Below are 22,519 nucleotides of genomic sequence, written 5' to 3'. Positions count from 1 at the left end.
GAGAAGATTTGGGAGAAATGCTACATCCAGCAACACCAACTTAGACTTTCTGAACTGCTACCTGCTGGTGTAGGTGTGCTCCTTAATACAGAAGGAAACCTCCAATTAACATGGAATTTATTTTGTGAAAATATCTTTACAGATAAATTGCTCAAATAGATGGCTCGGAAACCATAGCAACTATATATTTTAATTAAAGTTTGCTGCTTCAAAGGAAAATCTTACATAATTGGTACCTACATGTCTTTGCTGAATTGGCTTAGCTATGGGAAATACAGGCTTTTAATAACGGGAAAAGAAAAATCTTCCCCTTTACCATCTTCCATTTACTACGTGCATCTCTTATACTGCCTTAGATAGCTGGAGTTAATTTTCCAATATGCATAAAGCTAAAATTAGCCCTATGAATAGAAAGTCCACTTAAACACATAACAGGAAAAAAATTATAATTCTGGCTTAAAAATGGATTTCCAGGGGCCCCTCGGTGGCTCAGTCATTAAGCACCTGCCTTTGGCTCAGTTCATGATCTCAGGGTCCTGGTATCTAGCCCCACATGGGGCTCCCTGCTTGGCGGTGAGCCTACTGCTCCCTCTTCCTTTCTCACTCCCTCTGCTTGTGTTCCCTCTCTCACTGTGTTTCTTTCTGTCAAATAAAGTCTTTAAAAAAGAAAAAAAAAAAAAAAAAAGAATGGATTTCCAGCCATGGATAAGACACACAAAAAGAAAAAGATATTTTAAGAACCTTTTGACAACTATTATTAATACTCCCAATTTATTGAATGTCAATGATGTCTGCTTACTATAGAAAAGTGCCATTTTGCCATTTTGTGAATAACTGCCGGAAACAGAAGCAGGACTCTTTAACCACACATTTATTTAACAAACACTTACGGGCAGTCAACCATGTTTCTGTACTGAAAAAAAAAAAAAAAAATCCTAATAGAGTATATTTAACAGAACACCCCCTCACTGTGTACTTTTGGGACACTTTCTGTTTTATCCCCACAACAGTATTATGACGATTCCAAAGATAGGTTGAATGAGATCTAGGAAAGGTTAGTGAGGCCTTCCAAATCAAGTATGAAGACTGTGTCTACACCTGCAAGCCAGTCCATACCTTCCAAAGAAATGACAAGCTAGCTTCATTGATAGCTCTTAATTTTTGTGAATAATAACAAAGCCCAAAGCAAAACTCAGGTAAATCCCTGACTGATCTTTCTGCGCATTCAACAGGAGCAGAGGTCCTTTGTGTGGGCCCTTGGACACAGCTAAAAGCAGAACTACAATTCTAAGACTTTGCTTAACTAAATATATAAGAGAAAAAAAATGAAAGCTGCAAAAGGATCATTTAGTCCCTGACATCCAAGAATAGGTTATAAAAGAATCAGGTAAGTGTCCATATAACCATATAAGTGATGTGGCAAACATTAATGGTTAAAAAGCTACCCAAACCAGGGGTGCCTGGGTGGCTCAGTTGGTTAAGCATCCAACTCTTGGATTCGGCTCGGGTCTTGAACTAATGACTCAAGGGATCGAGCCCCACATCAGTCTCCAAACTCAGCAGGAATCTGCTTGGATATTCTTTCCCTCTGTCCCTTCCCCGCTCTTGCTTTCTTTCTCTCTCTCAAATAAATAAATCTTAAAAAAAAAAAAAAAAGAAAGAAAAAGAAAAAGAAAAGAAAGAAAACTATCCTATCCAAACCAGATTTGGCATGGGACAGTTCTTAGGATGATTCCAAATGAAAATTTGAAATTTATTTTACTCAAAATGTATAATCTCCTTAGCAGTCAACTAATCCAAAACTCTAAGCTCTTTTAACAAACACATCGCAGGAATGTATTCATTATTATGATTACTTAACTGTTAACATCACATTCCCCTGTCACCACTCAATTCTGGTTCCAGGTCTCCTGACACTGAGTCCACCCCTGAGGAGGCTTGTCTACCCATTCCCACCAAGCTGGCAAAATTCCAACTTAACCCCAAGCAGGGAAGCTGGATTTATTACTCTTTTTGTCTGCAGTTATTCTGTTTACACACATTCATTTTCCCAGGTCCTACATATCCACCAGCCACCTCAAAGAAGGTGGTCTTATCGTGGTCTTACCTCCTCAGATGCATACATTCCTTGAGGGCAGAAGCTTGGCTGACACCCCACAGTGCCTGGTGCAATGTTAGACATGTGGTGTAAACGGCATGAACGCTTGCTACCTGAGTAAATATTGTCAGTCTTAAAGTCATTACCGTAAGTAGATTCAATCACTAAAACACAGTCATGTTTGCTTCCCCCGTTTATGAAATTTTCCCAATCCCAAAAGACTGCTGGGGGGGTGGGGGTGAGGATCAAGCTGTTCTTAAGTTATTTATGCAAAATGCAGTCTGATAAAACAATTAGTATTTTTTCCTACTCTTGATGACAAAATGTTTAAACAGATTGTATTGAGGAATTACCTCAGCCAACCCCACAGAACGCGGGGTGATGGGCTGAATTCCAGAAGCTTATTTGTAAATCAGCTGTTTAGAAAGAGGAAAACATTTTCCCACTGACAGAAATGTCTGATGTGGGGGTAAGTTTTTCAGAAGCCTCTAAGAGATGAAGTTAAAGGGGCTGGAAGACAAGCAGATCTGGGGAGGCTGGCTTTATACCTACCACCAGCACTCTGAGAAGGGAAGGAGGAACAATTACAGGCACTTGCCACACCCCTTCCTCTGTGTTGTGATCTGGGAAACAGGGACCAGTGTTCCTCTGCTGAGGGACAGGAAATCCCTAACAGCAGTGGAGTCCCCACCATAACTTTCAAGAGGAAAGAGAGAATGAAAAAACCAAGTTAAAAGTGAATGGAAGGAGCCATGTGTGGCTACCCACCTGGACAGGGCATTTGTGTGTCAGCGGCTTCATGAATGAATGGTAGACACACGTGAGGGTCTGCTCAACTGACAGGCATCTGAGAAACCACAGAGCCCAGTCTTCCTCAAATTGTGCGTTTCCAAACTCTAGGCCCCCTCACCAGGTCAACGGTTGCACTGGTGAGAAGAGATTCCATGGTCAGTCGGTTTGAGAGCCACTAGGCTAAATGAAAATCAATCATAGGTCATCACTGGCTACTTTAAGATAATAACGAACATATTAAGTATTGGTGATATCGGAGGGAGATACACCATATAGCATTCCCCAAACTATTTTTTTTTTAAAGATTTTATTTATTTATTTAACAGAGATCACAAGTAGGCAGAGAGGCAGGGAGAGAGAGAGGAGGAAGCAGGCTCCCTACTGAGCCGAGAGCCCAACGTGGGGCTTGATCCCAGGACCCTGAGATCATGACCTGAGCTGAAGGCAGAGGCTCTAATCCACTGAGCCACCCAGGCGCCCCTCCCCAAACTATTTTGACACGGAATGCTTTTCACAAAAGATAACACTATGCAGGTCATAGGTTGGAAAATGCACATCAACCCATCCTCTGCATTGTACAGATGAAACTGAGACCTAGAGAAGCACGAATAATTTCTGGAGGTAGCAAGGTTCTATGTGGAACAGCAGGGGTCTGGACTCAGCATTTTTCTGCTCCAGGTCCACACTCCTTCTACAGCAACACAGTTTCTAACTCCAGTGCTAATCACAGGTTCAATTCTGTTAGGGGGCAGTGCCTCAGCCCCACCTTCTCTCCTTAGGACCCTGAGGCTCTGCCTTCCCTTTCCTTTCATGGCTAAATGCCCATGCTCATTGAAGACTGCCCTTGACTACTGTCCTTAATCTATTCTACTTAATACCTGATCCAATCTCCACCGCCAGCTCACCTGGATCTCTGCAGATCACCTGCATCCAGAATCCCCCATCACAATGTGGCTGATCACCAGCCCAAACACACCTGCTGCCCTTAAGGAACCTCTTCAGCAAGGATCGCTCCCTGCAGCGACACTATCTCCTGATACCACACACTCCCTTCGCAGGCCCAGCCCCAACAACCTTCCTAGAATGCCACCCACCCCCTCACCCCACAGCCTCTGCCGGGTCCATCCAACCAAAGTCCCTGCCCTCCTTGTGAATATCTGATATGTTCCATCCCTGTTCCTCCTGAGCTATTTGTTGCCACAGGCAACACCCTGTACAATGCCTATAGGACAACCCTCTGCCACAGCAAGTATCCATGGCAACCAGATGGGGCCAGCAAATAGAATTAAAGTCCACAGATAATTCCCCAAAGTTAGCTTAGCCAATAGATGATTTATCAGAGCAGTCAATGTTTGGCAAAACAGAGTAGACTGGACTCCAAATCCTCTTTGTTGCACCATGGTCTGCTGGGCAACGACACGCCTTAACGTGAGAGCCTGGAAGGGAGAGAAAGCAGCATGAGCCTTGCCTGGCTTCAAGAACAAAACCCTGCCCCAGAAAGGAAGCAGATGAGGCAGGATGCAAATCAGGGTATCGGTCCTCCTTATTCCCACTCCAGATTCACTGACGTTATTGATGGCCTAGGATATGCCAGGTAATATAAGGAATATAAAGAAATAGAACACACCCGAGATTTGCACAGGCTAGTTAGAAAAATAAAGCCAATATGTATAAAAAGATAAATATTCTTTAAACGTCTACTAAAATAAAAATAGAAGACAAAGTTATCAGACAAGGGAACATGATTAATTACCAAATGGCTCGGACAAACAGTAACAGCCAGGGATGTTCCCAGCAATCAGGACAATCCCTCATCTATGAACATATCAAAAGACTTTCACAACGCAAAGGGCAGTAAGATCATGGGACTCACCCATCCTTCCTTAAAATGGGCATGTTAAGATCTAAGGCATGTGAGGCTTAAGTAAGATGGTAGAGAGGAAGCATTTCAGAAGCTTACAGAGCTCTACACACCTAGATAAACGCTTCTGTATTTCAGGATCAAACCACAGGCTAACAAGTCTATCCTTTGTACACAATACTTCAGAAATAATACATCAACTCAGTTTTGAGACTTGTGAATATCATCAGATTTTCAAAATTTGAGATGAATTGGTACGTAGAAAGCATTCGCTATAAATAAGCATTAAAATTAAAGTGCTGTGCAGATAATATTTCCTTCTGTGACATTAAAATTCTTAAAATCACTTTGTGAAGGGGATACTCCTAAAACAAATCATCTTTCCCACTGAGAACTGTACCATAATTGGGTGTCTGTTTCTGACCGAGGATTCACTATTACCACTGTTGCAAACAGGATCTACCATCTTGTAAAAACAAAGATAAAATAATCGTTAAGTCTTTATAGTCATGTAAAGTACTAAAGGTATTCTATAAATCCTATGATATGGGCATTGTGCTTGGTACACATCAATTAGACATCATAAATTGTACCCACATCACAAACTACAACCCTGTTATGCTACAAATTCAAGCCCAAGGTACTGTGGTAACTATAATGAACATTAAACAATTATCAATGTTTTGTTTGTTTTTGCCCTTTTAGCATGATCTCCTGGTGTTCAAACACAGTCCAAGAAATTCTGACTTAGGCACCCATTTTCTCCTGAACCGTGTCTCATGACAAACAGAGGCTTTCTAAATCATTTCATCAACAGAGAGCTGTCGTTCAAGAAAAAAGTGCTTGGCAGATATTTACTACAGATAATGATAGCGATGGTGGGGTTTCTACACCTCCAAACTTAGTCTGGAGGTCACCATTACTGCAACACCGCTCTTCATTTCCCCCACCTCCCGCTTCAATCAAAGCTAGAAAACCAGATGCCCAACATCACACCTTCCCTTGCAGGAAGAAAGGGCCCCTGAAACCCCATTAATCTACTGCAGTTTCCAGCTTAGTTCCCCTTAGGACTTAGTTCTCCTTGCACTATAGGTTTCCGTTTGGTGGTTGTGGGCTTGGCTGGCTGTCTTGTTGCTACTCTGTGGACTAGACCCTGAGAGGCCAGGCGTGAGAGCACTTGCACTCCACCTTGCACCAACTCTGAGAACTTGAACGAGTCATGCAGCCTTCAGATCTGGTCTTCATCTCCAAAAGGGAAACTCTACTGCTACATTTTGGGAACTACTGTAAAGATAAACTGAATTCACATAAAAGTTTCTGACACAGGGGCGCCTGGGTGGCTCAGTGGGTTAAGGCCTCTGCCTTTGGCTCAGGTCATGTTCCCAGGGTCCTGGGATGCAGGCCCGCATCGGGCTCTCTGCTCATCGGGGAGCCTGCTTCCCTCTCTCTCTCTGCCTGCCTCTCTGCCTACTTGTGATCTCTGTCAAATAAATAAATAAATAAAATCTTAAAAAAAAAAAAAAAGTTTCTGGCACAGAGGATCTCATTAAACATTAGTTACCTTCCCTTTAGTGCAAAGTCACCACAAATAAGCACAACCACAATGATTAAGAGATCATTAACTCGAGCTTTTAGGAGCAGTCCAGAAGAGACTCTCCCCAAAATTGCTAAAAGCTGAAAAACACCAACATTATATGTTTAATCATTGATACAAAGTGTCAAATGGAGAAAGGCATTGAGACCCGAGGAAAGGTATGAATTACGCAGTGTGAACAAGGGCAGAAGAAAAATAGGCTTCCTATCAAAGAGGAAGGTTGTCCCCAGTGATGGACTCTAAGGTTTGGGACATTCAAGTTCGTACTCTCTTTCTCTTCCCCTCAACCTCAGCACCAGAGATTACCAAGAATTCTGAAGAGCTTTAGAAACTGAAACAAAATCTAAATCAAAATTATCCTTCTTTTCCTATGTTGTTATGTCAAAACGCCAGCCTGTAATAGTAACGTATCCATGGAAATGGATAAGGACACCGCCAATGAACTTACAGGAGATTTGGGTGGAAAGGTCTGATTTCACATTTTTTCCTGTAAGTCACCAGCGTCGCAAGGATCAAGAGTTCCTTGAAGATCTGAATTCTGGAGAGAGACTAAAGGTTCAAGCTGTGGGAGGAGTAGGGACTCAGCAGTCTTGCTTTCTGTCTTTTCAGACCTACAAAACTTAAGTGGGAAATCAAAGGGAACTAATCCTCCCTTCCTGAAAAGCATGCACAGTTTTCTACACAACCTTGCTTCCATTTGGCTTCCTGGAAGAATTCCTGGCTGCTTTTTTTCAGTGGTTCAGAGTGCTGTACACTTACATAGTCAGATGTTAAGGAGACAGCTGTGACAACAGAAATCCCATTTTGTTCTTTTTCCACCATTGGGGTGATTCTTAAATGGATATTCTCGAATGCCACCAAAGACTTAAAAAAATTATCGGTCAGAGTAATGCTAAATCCAGGGAATGTGAAATCAATTAAGAATGTTCTCAGATGCTCCAATAAAACAAAGTTGAAGCAGATCAATTTTTTTGTTGTGTGCTTGACTGGTCTGGTTGATTGATTTAGTTCTTAATATAGAATCAACATTGTGGTCCAACTTTGCAAAGGCCTTGTTATAAGTTAGAATAGAGGAAATCCATTTTGTCTAAAAAGAATTACTCTGAGATTTTTGTTGCCTCCTAGGCAAACACTGAGATTTCTTGTTGAGTCTCATAATGGCAGTTGACAGGAATAACAAAGCTAGATTTCAGCAAGAACATGGGTTAACCTCCTCAGAATCCCTACCCTGTCCTTGGTCCATCAGAAACCTTCTTGCATTGGGGGGCAGCTCACCACCCCACCACCTTTGTCAAAATAAGCAATCACTGCTCGAGAACCAGTGGCACAAGTGGACATGGCCACGACACTTCACCCAAGGCATGCCCCTATCTCCCCCAAGACAGGAAGTATGGGTTAAACACTGGCTGGACCCAGAGACACCAAGCGATTTACCCCTGTCATGGCTGGATGGGACCAGGAGTATGTAAATTTCTTTGGGCCTCTTGTTTTTCCTATGTCAGATGGGATAAAAAGAGGTAAAAGTTGATGGTGTGAATAGTGTGACTTCTCCAGGGCCTTGTACCAATGTCTAGAGGGCCAAAAACTGATGGAGAAAGAAAAACAGTAGTTTTCTCCTAGGCAAAGTACACATTACGTTATAACCACTTAAGCAGCAACCATCAAGTCTAGGCATGGGGCTGGCAGCCAGCTGACTGTGGTGCAGTGAAGTCAGCCTCAAACCCCATTGCCATCCTTTGGGCCCTCAACCAGCATGATGGTCAGAGTCAATGCCAACTCTTCTCACCAGGATACACCAAAGCTTACTTGTTTAAACCCTTCTTAAAGCTCTTGTCTCAGTGTGACCATTGCAAGATGAACCAACAACAAGCAGACTCATTTCCCCAGTTCACCAAACGGTCTCAAAGTTCATTTTCAAATGTTGTTAACCAGACATCACACACAATCTCGCCACTTCTCACATGAGCATCACTATTACTTTCTGAGCAGTATTTTATACTGTGGCATCAAGCAAGTCATTAGGATACCATAAAATATTTTAGAAACCAAGTCTATAATGCCAACCGGGGTCTGCGAAGATTTTGTGATTAAGCTGGCCGTGTCACTATGCTGTAAGCTGAAGCTCATGAAACGTATTTACAAAACTGCTGTGATCAATGGAGCCACCTATCAGATTTAAGAGCTGAGTCAGACGTCAAGAAAAACTTAATTTTAACCATTATAAGGACTCATGTCATAAACCATGTGTTTTCTTCTGAACAGGGCTTGAGCAAGAAATAAAATCTGAAATCTTACGCAGCACTTATTTTCCTATGAAAAATTTTGTTACCTAAGTTCGTATGTTAGGTTTTCTCTTTCTTTCTTTTCCCCACAGAAGGAATGCCTAGGTCCCCATCTGACCAAAATAAATTTTATTAACCCTAAGCACAAAGTTATCATATGCATAATCTTTCCCAATTTCTGGAGGAAGCAGTCTTAAGGTCCAGTTAACAGCATGGAACTTTGGAAGCTGGGGAATCTACTTTTCCTTTCCACCTCCAAAAGGAAGTTCTGGTTTCTGGAGAAGACCTTGGTCTTCTTCCCCTCAGTCTTCCCAAAGGTACATCCTTCTCTCTGACCTTGAAATAGCCTGTCAGTTGCAAAGCTAGGATTCCCTCTTAAGTCTGTGTGACTCCAAAGCCAAAGAAGCTGGCTTTTGAGTGCAAAATACATGCCTACAGGTCAAATGAGACAGTACGTGATGTAGATCTGCCAAAGAAGAAGAACATTTTGATGAACATAAATCTCTCTCTTGCGGAAGTAGCCAGGATGTCCTTCAGTAAGTGAATGAATAAACCGTGGCACATCCAGACCATGAAGTAATACCCAGTGCTAACAAGAATGCACATTGCTAAGTGAAAGAAGCTCATCTGAAAACGCTACCGACTGTATGATTTCAAGTATAAGACATTCTGGAAAAGGCAAAACAATAAAGGCAGTAATAAGATCAGTGGTGGTCTGGGGTGGGGTGGGAGGATGAAGAGTCAGAGCATAGGATTTTTAGGTCAGTGAAAATAACCTCTATGATATCATAAAGATAGCTATCTGTCATTATACTGTCCAAACCCTCAGAATGTACTACCTCAGGAATGAACCCTGAAGTGAACTGTGGACATTGGTGATTACGATGTGTCAGTGTGGGTTCATCATGCGTAACCCATGTGCCACACTGGTGAGGGATGTTTATAATGAGGGAGGCTATGCATGTGTTGGGGCAGGGGGTCAATGGAAAAACTCTGTACCTTCCTTTCAATTTTGCTGTAAATCTAAAAGTTCTCTAAAAAATAAAGTCTAAAAAAAAAAAAAAAAAAGCCTTGCTGGGGGGTGGAAAAAAGTCTGAAAATGTTGAATTACACTGGCTTCTCATGACTAGTTCAGGGACATGTCAAGATATGCTCAAGACGGTCTGGGCTGGGATCATACTGTCAGGTCACTGAAGATCCTCCTTAAATATCCAGTCATACTACAAAAATAAAAACAGGATGATCTCGCAGTGAATGAACTTCAGGATGGGAGTGACTCACAGAAAACGTACTTCCTAAAGACACTTAATTGTTTGCTATTGACAATGATGTCATCGTGGCTGTGCTCAGAAACGCCTTTCTTTCCTGCGTTGTTACTGACAACCAAGCTTACCTTAGCTGTCAACAGCCACTGCGCAAAGCACTCAAGAAGTCAGTGTGTGTGTGTGTGTGTGTGTGTGTGTGTGTGTATTTATATATTTTAGGATTTTATTTATTTACTTAGAGCAAGCGAGCATGCACGAGGAAGGAGAGGGGAAGAGGGAGAAGGAGGGAAGAACCTCAGGCAGACTCCACAGTGAGCATGCAGCCCCACGCGGGGCTCAATCTCATGACCCTGAGATCATGACCAGAGCTGAAACCAAGAGTCTGACGCTTACCCAACTGAGCCACACAGGCACCCCAAGAAGTCAGTTCTATATATGAATCATATCCACCTGTCTGTACATAACAGATGTATTTGCAAAAGATCTGTCCATGTAAATCAAAGTTTCTATGTGTCAAGTCATTTTATACCACGTGGTGTTTCTTTTTGTCAGAGGTGTCATATCTTCTGCAGCAATACCAGAAGCAGACAAGAACGTCATGGCATTGGAAGCAGAACTGTCCACGATTACAGGATATTCCATCAACTTTGCTTCCCTGCAGGCCACTGCTGGAGTACCCTTGGGCTATACGTGCAACCCAAGCTATCTCTGGGTCCACCATCTTGCCTCGCCAAGGTGAAGCGTCGCATGTGAGCAAGGCACCAGCTCTGATGCCGTCGATACACTGGTTCTCCTCCTGAGCTATTATTAGAACACAACTTTGGGCAGTTTTTAACTGCCTTGGTTTCCTCACCTGCAAATGAAGATATTAATACTCTGTAGAATTGCTGTCAGAATAGGAAATGAATAACTGGCACAAAATTAACAATAAATGATGTCAGTTATTATTACTTTTACATGCAGACACTGGTTAAGAAGAGCAAACTCAAAGTTTCCAGGTGTATCACTCAATATAAGAAAAAAGGCCACTTATTCAGTAAATATTAGTTCATTAAATTTATATTTATACTATAATTTACACTACTATGAATTAAGCCTGCATGGAGCTTAACTCCCAGAGAGAACTGATTTTATTGCAGGACTTGAGCCCAGCTGTTTTTTGTTGTTGTTGTTGTTTTAAATACAGATAATTTCTGTACTATGGAATTAATATATTTCATCATGGTAAACTTCATTATCTATCATTTTTCTTGCTTTGCATACTTAAAAGTAGGTAATCCCTTTAACTGGTAGACTATAACATGTAAGGAAAGGAAAATGAGTTAAACATTTATAATACAGTATTTCTGTGCAAAGACTCCAATTTTTTCTATTCAAAGCGCAGAAAGTTAATTATAAAGATAACCCCCTAGATTTCTATGGTTTGGGCTATGGTTTAAGAATTCTTTAAAAAAAAATCTTTAACCTTATCTCCAGATTAAAAATCTATTTTTTTAAAAAGATTTTATTTATTTATTTGACAGGCAGAGATCACAAGCAGGCAAAGAGGCAGGCTGGGGGTAGGGTGAGGAAGCAGGCTCCCCGCTGAACAGACGGCCCGATGCGTGGCTCGATCCCAGGACCCCGGGATCATGACCTGAGCCGAAGGCAGAGGCTTTACCCCACTGAGCCACCCAGGTGCTTCTAAAAATCTATATTATTAAAAGGGTCATATAAATTTTGAATCTAGCAAAACTACTCATTCTAAATTTTCAGTCAATCAACCTGAACTAGGCAAAATGTCTTTGTAACATAAGCAAGCTAGGTAAGGAAAACCTTAACCCCTTTCAGACGATGGTATCCCACTATAGCATCGTGTCCAGAAGGACCAGAGTTACACCGCTCACTGTCGTAAGTCAGCACCCAGGCTGGGCCTGGCACATAGTAGATATTCAATAAATACCTTTGCCTAACCAGGTGGCAAACACGCTTATTCCTGTCAGTAAGTGTAAATTTCAGTGTACTCGGCAGATCTCCAGGTAGAAACAGTATGGGGCATGCTACGGATTGAATGTGCACGTTCTCTCAAATCCCTATGGTGAAGCCCTAACCTTCAAAGTGAGGGCATTTGGAGGTGGGGGCTTTGAGCAGTAATTGGGTCATAAAGGTTGAGCCCTCATGAAGGGGATTAGTGCCCTTATAAGAAAAACATGAGGATTACTCCTTTCTCCCTCCAACGTGTAAGGAGACACAATCAAGAAAAGGGCGCTCTCCAGAATGTGACCATGTGGGCACAATCAGCCTAGACTGCCAAACTCTAGAACCCTGAGAAATAAAGTTATGGTCTTAGGTCATCCAGCCTATGTTATTTCTGTGAGAGCAGCACAACTGCTAAGCCATGACATGCGGTTACTATATAAAATAAATACAAAGAAAGCATTTCTAATTCATACTTTTTACAAATTTAAAGTGATACCACCATAATTTCTCTCATTAAACTGGACGTAGGATTACATATGTGGTTACATAAAGAGTTAAAATTTTATTATTTCTATAAAACATTTTCAACCCACCTGAAAAATTGTTGTTTAGGAAGATGTCCTTTCTTGCTGTTCTGTAATCTTCACAGAACTTACAACACAGGGGAGTGACTGCAACCTTCCCGTTCATGTTTGTTGTTGTAGCCCTATCATTTTGTATAGCTCTGGCACATGGCAAGCATTTAATACAATTTTGGGGAAGAAAGTGGAAAAAAAGGAAAAGACAGCAAGAGACAGGAGGGAATCTCTTTTTGAACAACTTTATAGTTCAACTGAAAAGAAATGTATCAATCTTGAAATTGTCATTTTGGGTACTGAATATCATTATCTGGGAAACAAGAGTACTTGATTATTAAATCAGCAATGCTGATTACAGAATCAGAAGTACTCTATGCTGAATTAAATTCAGCAATTAATCAAAGCCAATGTGCCTGCTTGTAAATATCAATATTGAATTTTAAGCATACAAACCAGCCTATCGATTAACACTAAGGTCATGAATTTAATCAGTGAATGTTGAGATATAATTTGCTGATTTCTGCAAGTAATGAAACCAAAGTCAATGCTGAAGCCTGATAAAAGGTAAACTGAGGCAAATTAAAACTTTTGAAAAGATTATTTGAACAAACATCAACCGAAATCAGGCAGCATCAAAGCAAAAGTGGTTAGGAGCACTCCACCAACCACAACTAGGGGTAAGGTTTTTATAGTGAAGATGTGGTTAACAGAGCAAAGATATTATTTGACTGCTTATAACTTAAGCAATTCCTTTATTTGGCCAAGTCCAGTTAGCGGTTTGTAAATGGCTGTTCTTAAATTTCGTTTTCTCATATTCAAGTTTATTGACCGATTTAAGTTTTGGTTCACTTATATAGCTGAGCAAGACATCAGAGCAACTTGAGTAATGGTCTCCTTCTTTAAAAACTTTTACAAGCTTGATCTTGGCTGCCTTTGAGGCAGATACTGAAATTACAGAATCCTTTGGAGTCATCATCTACCAACTATGCCCTTGCCGTTTTTTTTTGTTTTTGTTTTTTTGTTTTTTTTTTAAGATTTTATTTGTTCATTTGACAGAGAGAGAGAGCAAGCACAAGCAGGGGGAGCAGCAGAGGGAGAGGGAGAAGCAGGCTCTCCCCTGAGCGGGGAGACCTAGGACCCTGGGATCATGACCTGAGCTGAAGGCAGATGCTTAACCAACTGAGCCACCCAGGCGCCCCTGCCCTTGCCTTTTGAATTAATCTGGAAGTAGAGGTTGTGTACAACAAAGATTATACTCTCAATTGCAGACACAAAGCAATATATTTTAGTGTTTTAAAGCACAGGAACCAAGAAGGAAGTGTTGGCAAGGATGTGGAGCAAAAGGAACTCTTCACACACTGTTGGTGGGAATGCAAGCTGGTGCAGTACTATGGAAAATACTACAGAGGCTCCTCAAAAAGTTAAAAATAGGGGCGCCTGGGTGGCTCAGCGGGTTAAAGCCTCTGCCTTCGGCTCAGGTCATGATCCCAGGGTCTTGGGATCGAGCTCCATGTCGGGCTCTCTGCTCAGCAGGGAGCCTGCTTCCTCCTCTCTCTCTCTCTCTGCCTGCTTCTCTGCCTACTTGTGATTTCTGACTGTCAAATAAAAAAAAAAAAAAATCTTAAACTTTAAAAAAAAAAAAAAAAGTTAAAAATAGAATTATCCTATGATCCAGTAATTCCACTACTGGCTATTAACCCAAAGAATATAAAAATACTAATTCAAAAGGATCTACCCGATATTTATTGAAGCATCATTTACAACAGCCAAACTATGGAAGTAACCCCAGTGTCACAGAAGATGGATAAAGAAGATGCAGCATATACATAATGGAATATTACTCAGCCATACAAAATTTCAGTCTCATCATTTGCAACAACATAGATGGGTGTAGAAAATGCAATGCTAAGTGAAACATGTCAGAGAAGGACAAATACCAAATGACTTCACCCATACGTGGAATTCAAGAAACAAACCAAATGAATAAAGAAAAAAGAGGCAAACTGAAAAAGAGACTTAACTCTAGAGAACAAACACATGGTTACCAAAGGGGAGGTTGGTGTGGGGACAGGTCAAATAATTCATGGGGAGTAAGAGTACACTTACCATGATGAGCATGGAGTTATGTACAGAATTGTTGAGTCACTATATTGTACACCTGAAACTAATGTAACTCTGTATGTTAATTATACTCTAATTAAACACAGGAACTGGAGACTGCCCAAGTTCAAATCTCAACTCCTGTACTCACTAGCCATGTGACCTAGGACTTGACATCTCTATGTTTCAATAAAATGGGGTTAATACCTACTTCACATACTTGCTGGAAAATCTAGTAAATACCTGTGAACACTGAAAATAGTATCTGCTAAACTGTGACTATTCAGTAAATGGTAGCCCTTACTAAAAAAAACCCATGTATTCACCTCCATGCCTTAAAGTGACAAAGTGTCAGTAGCATTATGTACTAAATATACTCATGACAACCATTATTACTCTCTAAATTTTCTTTATAATCCTGAAGATAATCTTCCATGGATTTCTAAAATAAATATTAAAAAATTTTAAACATTAAAATTAAAAATTAAAATTTAAACATTAAACACAAGGAAGCTTAACTAAAATTAGTCATTTTCTTTAAAGTATTTCAGATATGTTTTTATCTCCTAGATTCTCCCATGGATTAAAACTTAAGAGGGAGCATCAGATGAATTCTATTTTTTTTTTGTACATTTGTTATTTCAACATTTCTGAGTTTCATTTTCATCATAACATTGCTATGGGCAGCCTGACAATTCTTCCCATAATTTGGATTTCCTATTCTGCTATCAGCACAGATGCAAATAAAATCACGAGTGTTATTTCACCTCATAATTAAGTCTATGTGGTCTGGTGAACTCTCATATAAATGCACCAGCCCTAGAGGAATTAGCGATGCCACTGCACAAAAGTTAGGCTTGCCTGCATATTGTGTTCATCAGATTTAAAAGCCATCTCAGAGCCCAATGTCAGCGCCATTGTTTAGTGGGAGTGTGAGAGTATTTCAAAAACATGATGTATTTGAATTAGCAGTTCTGTGAATTCTTCTTAAGTCCAGAAAGCCCAAATGATAAGTGCTATCTTCCATTCAACTGCAAACTCAAAGGTGACTCTTATGGTCGGGGCACTGGTCATGAAATGTGATGGGATTCCCGATAAGAGGCCCTAACCCCCAATGAGAGCGCACTTACAACAGCCCAGTTCATAGCAGTGCAAGGAACCATCACAACTGCTACCTAGTTGAAATAACTTAGGTAATTTGATGAAAATCACCAGGAAAAACACAGAGATCTAATATCGACTCTTTGTGGTTTCTGTTCCAAAATTTATCTCTTTCACAGCTCCTCATGGCTTTACTTGAGAATAGGAACTTCCTCAACTTCCTCAGCTCTTAATGATGTCAGATCCCAAAAATGTCCTTGCAGGTTGTGAGCTTCTAAGCAACCTTCATCAGGAGATACTCCTATCAACCAACATACTGCTTGTCCATTAATGACACCAGAACACAACATACTTAATACTTATCAAATAATTGCCCCTTGCAGTCAACAAAGACAGTTCAAAACTTTTATGGATATAATTTTATTCCTTCAATCAAAAATTTAAAAAAAAAAAAAAAGCTTATTGTATTTTCTCATCGGCACTATAAACATACCTACCAAAAAGGCAAAAAATAATGGTTCAATTCCTATAAAGACAAACTCCTCATTTCCCCCAAATTTTCTGCTCCAAGCAATTACCATCCTTTGAATGCCTTTACTGCTCAGTACCCTTCAAAAGCCCTATTTATTCTTCCAGGTTCAGGGTTTGAATCAAGTTCTTCCTACTTGTGGCAGTCCTTGCTGACCTTTCTCCTTGTGCTCATGAACAAATACCAAGCGAGCGTCCTCTGAGCCAGGTCTTGAGCCAAGAATTGAAGGTGCAACAGAGCGGAAAAGAACCAGTGATGCCCTCTGGGTTCCTGGAGTCCAGTATGTATGTTTTGAACTATCTTTTCGTTGAACCACAAAATCATGCACTTGTTTTCATTTAAACAGTACATACTGGTTGGTTACTTCCTCTGGCCAGGGCGTGGGGATTGAAGGTTTAGAGAAGATGCCACTTTAGGCCCGAAGCGGTTTACTCCACGTCTAGCACAGGGAATAGGCAAACAAGTACAGAATCACAACGCAATGAGATGCAATCCTTTCTGGGATGAGGGTGAGAGTGCAGACGACTTCACAGCGGTCGCGCACAAAGGGCAAGGGCACCATGCTGTGATGTGAGCAGACGGGGCACAGAGACATGAGGGGCGGCAGAAGCAGTGCCAGGCAAGTGGCAGACAGGCCAGGAATAGGGGCAGAGGCCAGAAGATAAAGAATCCCTGCCCATCTTTACCAGGACCTTCGGCCAACGCAATGGAGGGCCATTGAGAAGTAACGAATGGAGGAAGACTAGACCAGATTCAGGCTAAGGGTAAAACAAGTTAAGAAGCTAGTAAAATAGTTGGGAAGACAGTGTAAGTAGCTGATGGGAAGGAAGAGAAAAATTCAGAGAATTGAAGGATATGAAGACAGAGTCCACATTGCGGCGTGGAGGGGGGTGGCGGGGTGAAGGAGGAAGATGCTGAGCCTGAGAGCTGCATTCCCATCTGTGCTTTACCTTCCATGATGGTGGGCACCATGTTTCAAACCTCTTTTGTATCACAATGCTCAATGACTGCAGGGTACAGCGCAGACAAGAGAGCCTCCATAGAACTTAGTCAATTAATTGTTTAAGAAAACAAACCAGGGGAGAGCTTGGGTGGCTCAGTGGGTTGGGCCTCTGCCTTAGGCTCAGGTCCTGATCTCAGGGTCCTGGGATTGAGCCCTGCATCGGGCTCTCTGCTTAGCAGAGAGCCTGCTTCCCCCTCTCTCTGCCTGCTGCTCTGCCTACTTGTGATCTCTCTCTGTGTCAAATAAATAAATAAAATCTAAAAAAACAAAACAAAACAAAACAAAACAGCAAAATATTTATTTTAACTGGTTTGAGCTTGGAATTGGAAGAAAGAAAAAAAAAACCCAAATGCACTAAGAGACGATGAAAGAAGGGGGGAAGTCATTTCTACTACTAAGACACTGAATAGTAACATCACTTTCAAAGGGTTGAAATTTTCTTTTAAATGGAAAAGAAATTATTCCCTGGAAAGTTTCAGTCTCTTTCCTTATTTTTAGCCCTACAACATCTATATTAAAAACATTATGGTAAGCTTTGTGGGATCTGTGATTTAGACTCCTATATATGTCCCAATTGCCTTGCACGTGGAAATTACTAAATAAAAAAATACATACATAAAATATAATACTGCAATTATCGGAAGCATATTCAATTAGAAATCTCTAAACCCACTAAAGATTGTCTACTTTGCAATCATTAGCCTGTCCTACGAGTTAGATACTATAATCAGCCTCTCAGAAGACAGACAGTACATCTGGATGTCACACAAGAGGAAGAAAGGCCCATTGAGTGCTCACATTAGCAACATTTTAACCTAGAAAAATGTTATCTAGACAGCCTCAAACAAACTTTTTTGTTTCTCTTCACTTTCTTTGCCCCCCATGCAATCTTAAATCTTATTTCAGAATCCTGGGCTTCTGTTTCTCCAAAATGCGGACAGAAATAGTTCTTACCTAATGAGGTTAACATGAGGCTTAAATAAGTCAATATGTATAAGGTGATTAGAAAGACAGTTTAAGTGTTCAATATTTCCTATAATTTTTTTTTTTTTTTGGTTGGACCTCATCCTTTGACAAAAGTCCAAAGGATGTTCTAACTCTGCATTTTGTGAGAAATCTCTGACTAGAAACACAATCGCCATTGTTTCCAACAGTCCACAAGCTCTACACTTGTGTCAAGGACAGAATATTCCTAGAGTTCCAGAAAAGAAATCAGCAGGTCCGTCCCAAGGAGGCATGGAGTGTAAAGTGGAGAATCACTGGCCTGGGAATCCCGAGGAATTCCTGGGAATCACTTGCCTGACTTCTCCTTATTTTAGCTTAGCAGACCTGAAGCACATGGCCTAGCTTCTCCCCCACTCAGGTTCTCAGCCTATATGCGTTGCACCAAAGCCTGTTGATTTCATTTATCTCACAGGGTTCATTTGAGCATCAGATGCCAGGAAAGGGATGGAAAATTCCGTTCTCAGTTTTCATAACTGGGCTGGCTGGCTGTAGAGAATGGGATAAGAGGAAGGCTTGGGAGAGCTGACCTGACAGACCTTAAACACAATACCCATGCACAGTGTGAATCTCACATAGGTATTTGTAAAAATGCACTTTACAGTGCAATCGCTATGTTCATCTAAGATTAGGTTCATTCCAGAGAATAGTAGAAACAAAGAGGTCTTTTTATGGGAAAGATGGTATCTAGACACCCTAATCTCTGTCCAGATCTATTTGTACTAAGCAAACAGTACAAAAACAAATGTATTTCTCTCAGATTGTTCTCCTCCTGTAATCAAGTGGTTAGTTTTTCTAGTCCCAAATTCTGAGGGGCCAAATCTAAGTCATTTTCTGGCAGGTGGGAAAGAAGAAGGAAATCTCTAGGGGCCAAAGCAGGGCATGTTACTCCCAGTGGTGTTACAACTCAATCTCCTTCCTGCCCACCACCTCAACACAAGTCAATCTCTCTCAGAAGCCCCTTGTTACATGTTACTTCATTTTACCTACCCAAGTATCTTCTTCTACTGCCCTAGGTCAAACAAAGCCTCCACTCTTGAAGGAGCAGATCTATGTACTTTCTTTTAAACCCTACCTTTTAAGCCGTTCTTTATGCATAAAATGTCCATCTTCTGCTTCAGCACCAAGAAAAATCCAAATTCCATACCATCTGTAGTTTCTCAACACCCCAAGCATCATCCCTGAAGACCTTTCCCTTCTCACTTCCTATTCACTTGGTGCTGATCACATATTATTTTTAAAAAAAAAAATCATGATTTAGCCTTGTACCCCTGTGTATCAGAATCATGGGAGGTAGGCACGTGCTTATTTAATTGGGGCTTGAACCCTTTTTTTTTAAGATTTTATTTATTTATTTGACAGACAGAGATCACAAGTCGTCAGAGAGGCAGGCAGAGAGAGAGGGGGAAGCAGGCTCCCTGCTAAGGAGAGAGCCCGATGCGGGGTTCGATCCCAGGACCCCGAGATCATGACCTGAGCTGAAGGCAGAGGCTTAACCCACTGAGCCACCCAGGTGCCCCACGTGCTTATTTAAAATAGAGGTTCCCTGACTCTAGAAATTCTGACTCAAGAAATTCTGACTGGGAGCATGTGGCCGAAGGAACGATTTTCAGCAGTGTCCTATGTGATTCTGTCTCAGATAGCAGTGTGGTCCTACCCAGAGACAATGTGCTGCTGTAAATTCATCCTGTGACAGAATTCTGCACACTCACATGTCTGCACACACACTCAAAACCCACTCCACACCCTCACAGGACACATTTAGTGATCACACAGTAATTTGATTTGCCTCATAAATATTTCATACAACACAAATGAGTATCATCTCGAGTGTGAAAATACTTTAAGGCAGAGCTTTTTTTAATTTCAGCACCCAAAGTCTAGAGGTTCAATATTTTTACAAAATTTCTGGTGCAAAAACTTATTAGCAGCTTGGACAGATTTAAAAAAAGAAGAAGGGTTGAATATTGCTCTTTTGATTCATTACTGTTTATAAAATAAAACCAGTGTTTCAAAATCCACATTACTTAAGTAGTGCTCTAGGCTGAACTCTATAGTTAGTATTTGTAGGAAAAATTATTGTGATTAAATGTGACTCAAAGCACAGACTCATAAAGCAAGATTCATGGACCTTCTCAAGGCAAACATCATAAATGCCATCATATTCGCAAAAAACACCATCCCCACATGAGAGATGGCAAGAATGGACCGGCCCATCCACACTGACTGCAATGGCCAACGCTGTCAACTGTTTTTATCACATCGGGTTATGTTGTACATACTTTGGACTGTTTCCTCAAATGTTCTGAGGAAAAAAATTAAAGTATAAATTCACGGAGTTTACAAACAGAAAAGTAGTCCATCTTTGACAGCCAGCAGTGTGCTGGGGTAACCTGTGTTTTCTGTATATTTCTTTGCCAACCAACAAGAACAACTTGATTAGACATGAGCCAGCTCCTCCCCCAACCTGGCTCAGCCTTATCCCCGCGTAACTAAAGTTGCCCATCAGTCAGGGACGGGGAGAGAGGATTGGGGGGGTGGGCGGGGAAACTCAGTCAACTCACCAACAAATAAGCATTAAATTTCACTTGCTGATAGACTACATGGAATCTGTTTTTAGCATCAAGAAATGCTATTCAAGTTCATTCACCTTTTCAACAAATATTTACTTAGCACCTACTTTATATAATGTCTGGTATTTACCCTCAAGGATCTTTCAATTTAGATCGTAAAGATGAACTCCAGCCATCCCATCCCTATAGAAGAACCAGGTAGTGTCCTATCTTATTCCCCTATTATCTGATGTTCTACCTTGATAACCTGTTTATTAGCAAGACAGTTCCTCCAGGTCTGGGACCTATGGAGTCCTTTCTCTGAATCCTCATCACCTTGGGGGGAGGGGGTCTGAAGCTTACATTTATGTGTACTATTGGTTTCTGAATGCAGGCCACCACTAGGATATGCCTTTATGTCACTCAGGTGTCTCTTCCCTGCCACCACTCTCTCCCGACACTCTCTTTCTTTCTTAGAACAATGCTTATGGAACACGCCAAAGGCCAAGTTACTCAACCAGCTGGTCATCTCCTCCAGTTTTTCCCAATCCTGGTTAACTTTTCTAGTCCCCATCATGTCGTATGAGTCACTGTACCTGGGAACTCTAAGATATGTGTCCTCATACTTGAAATTAAGTATTTACTTTTAGTTAGTAAAACTCACATGCCAGCTCCATGCCAGCCCCATGCCAAACACATGTGAACACAGCGGCTGAAAGCAATGGGGCTTGTGGAGGGAGCATCAGCTGCTTTCCTGAAGACAATGGCTGGGATCACAGCTAACATGACTTCAGGGATCTAATTCAGTTTGTCTTTCCGCTTAGAGTGAGATTTTCCTCACTCCCCAGTTTCCTGATTCAGGACAAGGAGTCATGGGCTGTTGGCCTTTGTAATCGACAGGGCAGGTGGAGCCTCACCCTCGGATTCAGACAGACTGTAACTGACCACCCTCCATCCCCCAGCATTTTCTTTCTCACATTCATGCTGCTCATCCAACCATCAGCCAAACTGCCAGGAAATTTGTTTCCAGTGGCAAAGCTAGGAAACAAAGGACGTCTGGGCTCCAGAATAGCACAGCCTCGGGATCCCAAACAGAGATTATGAATTTTAATTCTCCACTGCAGCATAGATGCACCCAGGCAAGAACATTAGAACAGGCTAATCAAGGAAGAAATCAGCAGGGGGCATCTGTGCGGCGGATCACTGACAGCACTCTAAACTTAGCACAGCCAAGGCTAATAGCCTCCTTATATCCTCTCCTCCCATTAAAGATGCCCTGAAAACAAGCTACCCAAGAATATTGCCGCAGTTATCACAGTTCGCAAATTGGCAGGTGATATCCTCTAAGTGCACTAGGCCACGAGTTGAGGATTTCCTGAGCACCCTTTACTCTTTCAGACCGAGTGCAGTTCTAAGAGGAGTAAGAGCAGAGGTACAAGCATAAATAATGCATGAGAACTACAGGTGTGGAAAGCTTTATTCAGACCTGCCACGCTAATGCATGCCTAAGCCGGGAATTTGTTACAATGTGACCGGATTTGCTCCTCTGTGTGCCCAAAATTGTAATGAGAATGACAGAGTTGAAGAATCTGTACCAGTGATCTAGTCCTTAGTCCTTTTCCAGCTGTTCTGGCCACTCTGCTGCTGCCCCTCCCAGATCTCTCCTCTCCAGACCTTGGACATCTGGCTAGGTAATAAAATCACAGCATTTCAAAGGCCACAAAAGTAAATAGAACTGATTTGTGTGCTTAATTACTCTACTAGTAAAGTCCTAGATTCCCAACCTTGCAAAGCTTTATTTGC

General features: G+C 41.4%; 1 protein-coding gene across 4 annotated transcripts in view; it reads right to left on the bottom strand.

Moving 5' to 3' along the window:
* CCDC85A (coiled-coil domain containing 85A) overlaps nucleotides 1-22,519 on the bottom strand; it is a 196,405-nt gene that overhangs the window by 56,850 nt on the left and 117,036 nt on the right. The gene's annotated exons all lie outside the window — the stretch shown is intronic.

Source organism: Martes martes, assembly GCF_963455335.1.
Source record: "Martes martes genome assembly, chromosome: 9".
NCBI classification, from domain to species: domain Eukaryota; kingdom Metazoa; phylum Chordata; class Mammalia; order Carnivora; family Mustelidae; genus Martes; species Martes martes.
The sequence above is the reverse complement of the archived record's forward strand: the minus strand, read 5'-3'. Positions and strand labels throughout refer to the sequence as shown.